This window comes from Pezoporus wallicus, unplaced genomic scaffold, assembly GCF_028554395.1.
Source record: "Pezoporus wallicus isolate ANWC-B61680 ecotype Strahan unplaced genomic scaffold, APGP_CSIRO_Pwel_v1 contig_11863, whole genome shotgun sequence".
Taxonomy (NCBI): Eukaryota; Metazoa; Chordata; class Aves; order Psittaciformes; family Psittacidae; genus Pezoporus; species Pezoporus wallicus.
In genome coordinates this window covers 1-7,367 of record NW_026641425.1, presented here as the reverse complement: position 1 = coordinate 7,367, position 7,367 = coordinate 1, and the positions used below count along the sequence as shown (strand labels likewise).

Below are 7,367 nucleotides of genomic sequence, written 5' to 3'. Positions count from 1 at the left end.
CATCTTTAAGGTTCGACTGGACCGGGTGCTGGGACATCTAGTCTAGGTCATGCTTTGCTAAGAAAGGTTGGACTAGATCATCCCTGAGGTCCCTTCCAACCTGGTATTCTATGATTCTATAATTCTGTCACTATGATAGCTTTGTGACCTTGATAATCACAAATATTTATAGTATTACAGATGATATCTCAGATGAGCAGAGCTGTAAAAATCTAAATTAGTAAAATTAAAACTAAAGCAAAGAAATTACAATGTCAAGGGACTACATTCCACTTTTATATTGAAGAGGCATATTTGGTGTGCTACCTGCTATTTTAAATATATTTCCAACACCAAAGTTTCCATTCTTCTTTTATAATTTTATTTTCCAGGCACAAAATTATCAATGTTAAAAAACAATTCACAGATACTCTGTCCCAATTTCTCATTTCTTAACCCAGTATTATCAGTATGTAAGGTGTTAAATAAATCCTACTTTTGTGCCTATACCCCCACACACCCCATACCCCCCACACTCCCATAGAACCCCCACACCCCATAGAACACTCCACACACCCCATACTCCCCACACCCCCATAAACCCCTCCACCCCATAGAACCCCCAGGTTGGACCCCATAGAACCCCCATACCCTATACCCCCACACACCCCCATACCCCCCCACACACCCATAGAACCCCCCACCCCATAGAACCCCCCACCCCCACACCCCAGAACCCCCCCATACCCCCCCATACCCCCCACACCCCATAGAACCCCCCCATACCCTATACTCCCACACACCCCATAGAACCCCCCCACCCCATAGAACCCCCCACCCCATACCCCCCCCCCATAGAACCCCCCACCCCATAGAACCCCCCCCATACCCTACACCCCCACACACCCCCCCCCACCCCATAGAACCCCCCCACCCCATAGAACCCCCTATACCCACACACACCCCATACCCCCCCCCCACCCCCCCACCCCATAGAACCCCCCCACCCCACACAGAACCCCCCACCCCCCCATAGAACCCCCACACACCCCCCCCCCCTCCCCACACACACACAGAACCCCCCCCCCCCCCCACCCCATAGAACCCCCCCCCATACCCTATACCCACACACACCCCATACCCCCCACACCCCATAGAACCCCCCACCCCATAGAACCCCCCACCCCATAGAACCCCCCCATACCCTATACCCCCACACACCCCACACCCCATACCCCCCCACACCCTATACCCACACACACACCCCATACCCCCACACCCCATAGAACCCCCCCCCATCCCCCTCTCACCCGCTCCGCGGGGGGGGCAGGCCCTGCAGCGCCGCCCCCACCCCGCCCCCCCCCGGCAGCAGCACTCGTCCAGGGGCAGCGGCCCCGCCCCCAGCGGCGCCCCACAGAGCCCGTCCTCCCCCCGCCGCTGCCAGCACACGTCCCGCCGCGCCGCCAGGGGGCGCTCTGCGGGCACCGCCACCGCCGGGGGGCGCTCTGCAAAGGGGGGGGGCAACGGGGTTTACATTGGGGTCAATGGGGATCAATGGGGATCAATGGGGTTTACATTGGGATCAATGGGGATCAATGGGGTCAATGGGGATCAATGGGGATCACATTGGGATCAATGGGAATCAATGGGGATCAATGGGGTCAATGGGGTTTACATTGGGATCAATGGGGATCAATGGGGATCAATGGGGTCAATGGGGTTTACATTGGGATCAATGGGGATCAGTGGGGATCAATGGGGATCAATGGGGATCAATGGGGCTTACATTGGGATCAATGGGGATCAATGGGGATCAATGGGGTTTACATTGGGATCAATGGGGATCAATGGGGATCAATGGGGTTTACATTGGGATCAATGGGGATCAATGGGGTCAATGGGGATCAATGGGGATCACATTGGGATCAATGGGGATCAATGGGGTCAATGGGGATCAATGGGGATCACATTGGGATCAATGGGGATCAGTGGGGATCAATGGGGATCAATGGGGATCAATGGGGCTTACATTGGGATCAATGGGGATCAATGGGGATCAATGGGGTTTACATTGGGATCAATGGAGATCAGTGGGGTTTACATTGGGATCAATGGAGATCAGTGGGGATCACATTGGGATCAATGGGGTCAATGGGGTCAATGGGGATCACATTGGGATCAATGGGGATCAGTGGGGATCAATGGGGATCAATGGGGATCAATGGGGCTTACATTGGGATCAGTGGGGATCACATTGGGATCAATGGGGATCAATGGAGATCACATTGGGATCAATGGGGTCAATGGGGATCAATGGGGATCAATGGGGTTTACATTGGGACCAATGGGGATCACATTGGATCAATGGGGTCAATGGGGATCAATGGGGATCAATGGGGTTTACATTGGGATCAATGGAGATCAGTGGGGATCACATTGGGATCAATGGGGATCAATGGGGATCACATTGGGATCAATGGGGTCAATGGGGATCAATGGGGATCAATGGGGTTTACATTGGGATCAATGGGGATCACATTGGGATCAATGGGGTCAATGGGGATCAATGGGGATCAATGGGGTTTACATTGGGATCAATGGGGATCACATTGGGATCAATGGGGTCAATGGGGATCAATGGGGATCAATGGGGTTTACACTGGGATCAATGGGGCTTACATTGGGATCAATGGGGATCAATGGGGCTCACATTGGGATCAATGGGGATCAATGGGGATCACATTGGGATCAATGGGGATCACATTAGGATCAATGGGGATCACATTGGGATCAATGGGGCTCAATGGGGCTCACATTGGGATCAATGGGGCTCAATGGAGCTCAATGGCCCTCAATGGGGCTCAGTGGCACTCAATGGCACTCAATGGCGCTCAATGGCACTCAGTGGGGCTCAATGGTGCTCAATGGGGCCCAATGGCGCTCAATGGAGCTCAGTGGTGCTCAGTGGGGCTCAATGGAGCTCAACGGTGCCTAATGGCACTCAATGGCGCTCAATGGGGCTCAATGGCACTCAATGGGGCTCAATGGTGCTCAATGGCACTCAATGGCGCTCAATGGCACTCAGTGGGGCTCAGTGGTGCTCAATGGTTCTCAATGGGGCTCAATGGCGCTCAATGGCACTCAATGGGGCTCAATGGCGCTCAATGGCACTCAATGGGGCTCAATGGCGGTCAATGGGGCTCAATGGCACTCAATGGGGCTCAATGGGGCTCAATGGGGCTCAATGGCACTCAATGGGGCTCAATGGCGCTCAATGGCGCTCAATGGAGCTCAATGGCGCTCAGTGGAGCTTAATGGTGCTCAATGGCGCTCAATGGCGCTCAATTGCGCTCAATGGCGCTCAAAGGGGCTCAATGGCGCTCAATGGCGCTCAATGGTGCTCAATGGCGCTCAATGGAGCTCAATGGAGATCAATGGCGCTCAATGGCGCTCAATGGGGCTCAATGGCGCTCAATGGGGCTCAATGGTTGTCAATGGGGCTCAATGGCGCTCAATGGGGCTCAATGGCGCTCAATGGGGCTCAATGGCGCTCAATGGCACTCAATGGGGCTCAATGGTTGTCAATGGGGCTCAATGGTTGTCAATGGCGCTCAATGGCACTCAATGGGGCTCAATGGCGCTCAATGGGGCTCAATGGCGCTCAATGGTTGTCAATGGGGCTCAATGGTTGTCAATGGGGCTCAATGGCGCTCAATGGCACTCAATGGGGCTCAATGGCACTCAATGGCGCTCAATGGCGCTCAATGGCACTCAATGGGGCTCAATGGGGCTCAATGGGGCTCAATGGCGCTCAATGGCGCTCAATGGGGCTCAATGGCGCTCAATGGCACTCAATGGGGCTCAATGGTTGTCAATGGGGCTCAATGGCTCTCAATGGGGCTCAATGGTTGTCAATGGCGCTCAATGGGGCTCCCCCTCCCATGGATCTCGCCCAGTTTTCACGCAGGGCTCGTGAGCCCCTCCCCCCACTGACCGTGCTCGGGGGGGGGGGGGGCAGCGGCGCTGGGGGGGGTGGTAGCGGGTGCCGGGGGGGCAGGAGCACCGGAACGACCCCCGCGTGTTCTCGCAGGCCCCGTCCACGCAGTTGGACTCGTCCAGGCACTCGTCCACGTCTGGGGGGCAGGGGGGAAACCCCGGGGAGCGCCATGGGCACGTGGCCCCATAGAAGCCATAGAACCCATGGCCCCATAGAACCTGTAGAACCCATAGCCTCCCATAGCCCTCATAGAACCCATAGCCCCCATAGCCCCATAGCCCCCATAGCCCCCCATAGCCCCCATAACCTCCCATAGCCCCACAGTCCCATAGCCCCCCATAGCCCCCATAACTTCCCATAGCCCCATAGCCCCCATAACCTCCCATAGCCCCACAGCCCCCATAGCTCCCAATAGCCCCATAGCCCCCAACAGCCCCACAGCCCCCATAGACCCCAGTAGCCCCATAGCTCCCCATAGCCCCCATAGCCCCACAGCCCCCATAGCTCCCAATAGCCCCATAGCCCCCATAACCTCCCATAGCCCCCCAGCCCCCATAGCCCCCCATAGCCCCCAATACCCCCATAGCCCCCATAGCCCCCCATAGCACCCATAGCCCCCCATAGCCCGACAGCCCCCCATACCCCCATAGCCCCCAATAGCCCCATATCCCCCCATACCCCCATAGCCCCCCATAGCCCCACAGCCCCCCATACCCCCATAGCCCCCCATACCCCCATAGCCCCCAATAGCCCCATATCCCCCCATACCCCCATAGCCGCCCATACCCCCATAGCCCCCAATAGACCCATATCCCCCCATACCCCCATAGCCGCCCATACCCCCACAGCCCCCCATAACCCCACAGGCCCCCATACCCCCACAGCCTCTCATAGCCCCACAGCCCCCATAGCCCCCAATACCCCCACAGCCCCCCATACCCCCATAGCCCCCAATACCCCCACAGCCCCCCATACCCCCATAACCCCCATACCCCCACAGCCCCCCATAGCCCCACAGCCCCCATAGCCCCCAATACCCCCATAGCCCCCCATAGTCCCCCAGGCCCATAGCCCCCCATAGCCCCACAGCCCCCATAACCTCCAATACCCCCACAGCCCCCATAGCCCCAGAGCCCCCCCACACCCCCATAGCCCCCAATACTGCCACAGCACCCATACCCCCATAGCCCCCAATAGCCCCATATCTACCCCCATAGCCCCCCATAGCCCCCCTGCCCCATAGCTCCCCATAGCCCCCCATAGCCCCCCTGCCCCATAGCCCCCCATAGCCCCCCTGCCCCATAGCCCCCCATAGCCCCCCATAGCCCCACAGCCCCCATAACCTCCAATACCCCCACAGCCCCCATAGCCCCACAGCCCCCCCCATACCCCCATAGCCCCCATACCCCCCAGCCCCCCCAGCCCCACAGCCCCCACATTCCTCCGCACCGAGGCACTGCAGGACGGCGCTGTCGTAGTCGAAGCCCTGCTTGCAGTAGCACTCGTAGCCCGGCTGCGTGTTCACGCACTTCCCGTCCTTGCAGATCTCGGCCCCGAAGAGCCCGCACTCATCGATGTCTGTGGGGAGAACCCGGCCCCACGGCTCAGAGCCCGCTATGGGGCAGGAGGGGACCGGCAGGCCCGCGGAGCCCCACAGAGCGGAGGCCCATAGAGACCCACACGCCACAGAGACCCACAGAGCCCATAGAGACCCACACGCCACAGAGACCCACAGAGCCCATAGAGACCCACACACCACGGAGACCCACAGAGCCCATAGAGCCCATAGAGACCCATGGAGCCCCACAGCGCGGAGACCCATAGAGACCCACACACCACAGAGACCCACAGAGCCCATAGAGACCCACACACCCCATAGACCCACAGAGCCCATAGAGACCCACACACCACAGAGACCCACAGAGCCCATAGAGCCCCACACACCCCACAGACCCCATAGAGACCCACACACCCCAGAGACCCACAGAGCCCATAGAGACCCGCACACCACAGAGACCCACAGAGCCCATAGAGACCCACACACCACAGAGACCCACAGAGCCCATAGAGCCCCACACACCCCACAGAGCCCATAGAGACCCACACACCACAGAGACCCACAGAGCCCATAGAGACCCACACACCACAGAGACCCACAGAGCCCATAGAGACCCACACACCACAGAGACCCACAGAGCCCATAGAGACCCACACACCACAGAGACCCACAGAGCCCATAGAGACCCACACACCACAGAGACCCACAGAGCCCATAGAGACCCACACACCCCAGAGACCCACAGAGCCCATAGAGACCCACACACCCCAGAGACCCACAGAGCCCATAGAGACCCACACACCACAGAGACCCACAGAGCCCATAGAGACCCACACACCACGGAGACCCACAGAGCCCATAGAGCCCATAGAGACCATGGAGCCCCACAGCGCGGAGACCCATAGAGCCCATAGAGACCCATGGAACCCACAGCGCGGAGACCCATAGAAGACCCACACACCACAGAGACCCACAGAGCCCATAGAGCCCATAGAGACCCATGGAGCCCCACAGCATGGAGGCCCATAGAGACACACACACTACATAGACCCACAGAGCCCATAGAGACCCATGGAGCCCCACAGAGCGGAGGCCCATAGAGACCCACACACCCCAGAGACCCACAGAGCCCATAGAGACCCACACACCACAGAGACCCACAGAGCCCATAGAGACCCACACACCACAGAGACCCACAGAGCCCATAGAGCCCATAGAGACCCATGGAGCCCCACAGCGCGGAGACCCATAGAGCCCATAGAGACCCATGGAACCCACAGCGCGGAGACCCATAGAGACCCACACACCACAGAGACCCACAGAGCCCATAGAGACCCACACACCCCATAGACCCACAGAGCCCATAGAGACCCACACACCACAGAGACCCACAGAGCCCATAGAGCCCCACACACCCCACAGACCCCATAGAGACCCACACACCCCAGAGACCCACAGAGCCCATAGAGACCCACACACCACAGAGACCCACAGAGCCCATAGAGACCCACACACCACAGAGACCCACAGAGCCCATAGAGCCCATAGAGACCCATGGAGCCCCACAGCGCGGAGACCCATAGAGCCCATAGAGACCCATGGAACCCACAGCGCGGAGACCCATAGAAGACCCACACACCACAGACCCACAGAGCCCATAGAGACCCACGGAGCCCCACAGACCCACGGAGCCCCACACCCCAGAGACCCACAGAGCCCCACAGCCCAGAGACCCACAGACCCCATAGAGCCCCACACACCCCATAGACCCACAAAGCCCCACAGCCCAGAGACACACAGACCCCCAAGAGCCCCACACACCCCATAGACCCA

The 7,367-nt window shown here is 58.7% G+C and overlaps 1 long non-coding RNA gene across 1 annotated transcript; it reads right to left on the bottom strand.

The window, feature by feature from the left end:
• Positions 1 to 1,320: 1,320 nt before the first annotated feature.
• LOC130606964 (uncharacterized) lies at positions 1,321 to 5,555 on the bottom strand. The gene is made up of 3 exons (XR_008974117.1): positions 5,426 to 5,555; positions 3,974 to 4,112; positions 1,321 to 1,484 (listed from the first exon to the last, which is right to left on the bottom strand). It is a non-coding gene; the product is annotated as an uncharacterized LOC130606964 (long non-coding RNA).
• Between the last annotated feature and the right edge of the window lie 1,812 nt (positions 5,556 to 7,367).